Below are 3,390 nucleotides of genomic sequence, written 5' to 3'. Positions count from 1 at the left end.
TTCTAAGTGTACTCTTTGCCTCCATGAAAGGAGATCTTTGAGTGTAGGTGACGGCTGGCTCCCTGTTCTCTGGGCTGAGTAGATGGTGAGTAACAGCCCAGTTGAAATCCTCCTGGCAGCCTATAAACCAGCTGGTCCAATTTCAAAACAGGGAGTGTGTGTCACTGAGCTAAATTGAACAGGCCATAATTGATATTTATTTTTGAGACATTCTAGCCAGAAAAGATGACTACCCTCTGCACTGTCAAAATCCCTCGTACTGCATGGCATATTTTTTGATTACACACTCAAATACTTGATTGAAATCCAATCCACTAAGATGGCATTGCCGGTAAATGCTGAAAAGGGGCTGTCAAGGGCCCATGTTTGATAATAAATGAAGTGAAAGCAGCAGTCTGCATCGATTCTCATGGACGAGCCATTTGCATTCGCTGTGTGGTATAAGAAACAATGCATAGTCTCCCCTGAATTCGTAGAATGGTTTATTGAGAAGTGCGAATGCATTCCTGGGACGCCCGAGAGGGGAAGTATATGGCGGCGTGTGACATACGGCTTTGTTGGCGGCCCAAGGATGTCTCTCACGGCCATCAGCGTGTCACCTCTCATCAACTCTAATCACGGCTGATTGTTGGGGCGACGTGGCGGCCTCATGATTCAAATCACTGCCGCTTGTCCCCCAACCAAAAAAGGAGACGAGAGCGTGACTGCACATTGGACCAGCTTAACATTCCACATGTTTAACTCATATTGCCATAGTTGTGAATCGGGATCCCCTGCCCTGACCCTGGGCCGCATTGTTCAAGGAGACGGACTTCCCCATCCCTGCAACCTGGGGACTATTACCATTGGAATTCTCAGGATGGAATTCCTTTCAGGGCCCCGTTGACCTGACTCTCCACTCAGTGGCAGCTAAAGGGGCATGCTCAGCGATTAGCTACCGGACCATGATGACCGTGGCGCAGAATAGCTGTCATGACCTGAGCGAGACCAGTGACACGGTTATTTATGGGAACAGGCAGAGAACCTAGCTCGGCTACTTTTTTTTTGCCTGTGACCTTGTTACAGACTGAGAAACACTATCGCCTTGGCATGCAATTAATCACAGACATCACATCTATTACGATAATGAAATCAATTGATGCTCTGTTCTTTTGTTGAATTTAGAGACATTTAAATGTGCATGTGACCTCATTTAAATGGAGGGCCTGATTAATGTGTCTTAAAACAATGATTTGGCACTGACTGCACGGTTACAGTCTATATGACATTTGTTTTTCGAGTCCTTACCAAAGTTTCAATCATCACTGACATCTGTCTCACTTAGAAACCAATGATATGACTCATTTCTGTTGTCAATGAAGCGTATCGAAGTATCTGACTAAACGTATTCACAAGGGGGATAGAAATACAGCGTTCTTTAATCACATGACGTAAAGTCCCTATTGCACAATGGAGTGTTAGCAACAAAAGCACATGAAAACAACAAAACAAGTAATACCATTCAAATGTGGCAACATTAGACTCCGCTTCTTTTGATCATGGATGACAATTCCTGTACAATTACAGCTCAAGGCACCATTGTAAGTTTTAATCAAGGCCTGCTTTTACAACTAAACAGTCGCAGGGCAAAAAAACAACAACTTTGTATCACTTTGTTGGTATGACTGGACAATCCCCTTCAAATGTTAATGTCAATGAATTTGAGGTCCCACGTTTGCTTGCCATTTGCAAAAAATAACAACTTGAGTATCAGATGCTGGCTGATTTGATGGTGATAGAATTTCCTTTAAACAGCTACTTCACTGTGTCTGTGCATTTTTGCGGGCCTTGCGTGTACTGGCTTTGATATTGGGAGTCGTAGTTCCACAAGAAAAGCTCTCTTGTGCTTGCCCCTGACTGGCAGTAAATTGACTGTGCGGTCAAACTATCAGGCAATGAGTTTTTATCTTTAGTAAAGACATCACGTCCAATGAACATAATGACTCACACTCACAGCGGCGGAGGTTTGGGAGAATCAGATGCGCGGAGCCGGTGCGGAATCCTGTGGATTACACCACATGTGCAAACAGGATGCACAGCGTCGCTGCCAACAGTCTGAGGCCTGCTCTGGCCACCACACATGGGACTTCTATAGGCTTTCTGGCACGGGCCCACTGCAGTATGCTGAATCATTTTTTGTTCTTATTATCCCCCCCCCACCACCACCACCACCACCTACCTCCAGCGTAATGCATTCATGCCTTCTTTCTAAAAATCCACAAGGTCTTTATAGATCATTCTGTGTGATACTGAGTTTAGGTTTAGGTTTTCCAGGCACCATGCACCTGTTTGAACCAAACCTTGAAATGCCTGAGAAAAAAAAACATCCTCGGATCCAGGCTTTCTGCTCTGTCTAAAATCTTGTGGGCTTTTCTTGATTATTGGATATGTCCCGAGACGGACATTCACGCACCCTTTGTTGCGTGCGCTCGCTGTGAGAGCGTGTCATGGAAGATGCTGTGTCATCCACTGTCTACAGCGAGTGAGGTCCACCACATCGCTTATTAGGATTGGCCGCCATGGCGACCCTGTCCTGCACCACTTGCATGAGTTGGCGTGACGTTCCCTCCGGGGGCTAACGTTTTGTCTCCTCTCCTCTCCTCTCCTCTCCTCTCCTCTCCTCTCCCCGCTCCTCCTCCCCTCTCCTCTCCTCTCCTCTCCTCTCCTCTCCTCTCCTCCTTCGGCCCTCTTTTTCACGGCCACTGAAGGAGCGTTAAAGAGCTGCCCAGATAGAGAGGAGACACCAGTGCAGCAGCTGGTCATAAGTGGGTGGCTGGGAGTGGGAGGTGTAGAGAGGGGTGGGGTGGGATGTGTAGAGAGGGGTGGGGTGGGAGGAGGCTGAGAGGGGTGGGGTGGGAGGAGGCTGAGAGGGTGTGGGGTGTGGAGACAATCATGGGAAAAGAAAATAGAGTTGCTGGGTGGGCCGTGGCAGCAACCAACCGCCCGCCTGCCTGCCTGCCTGCCTGCCTGCCTGCCTGCTCTCTCACCCGCCCGCCTGCCCGCCCGCCTGCCCGCCATGGCACTGGGCTCTTTTCAGGGCCCCGGGAAAGAGGGACCAGTGAAAAGCTCTGACATGGGGAGAAAGGCCTTTGTCTGCCAGTCCCTCTGCATCTCAGGCCTGCCTCTCCAGTCGGTGCCTCCGAGCGAGCGCGCTCTCACCCCGCAAGAATGTTTGTGTTTGTTTGTGCTCCTACGATCGCTCAAGCTCAGCTCTATTGTTAGTCGTTTGTGAGTCACAGACAGAACTCTCCACTCAAATAGGCTTTGTCATGGGAGAGGAAGAGACTGTCTTCTGAAACAGAGGACCCACAAGACTCTTCATTGCTACATCTGGAAGGGTTTGTTGGTGCA

The sequence above is a fragment of the Alosa alosa genome, chromosome 11 (genome assembly GCF_017589495.1).
Source record: "Alosa alosa isolate M-15738 ecotype Scorff River chromosome 11, AALO_Geno_1.1, whole genome shotgun sequence".
NCBI lineage: Eukaryota > Metazoa > Chordata > Actinopteri > Clupeiformes > Clupeidae > Alosa > Alosa alosa.
Note: the sequence above shows the minus strand (reverse complement) of the source record.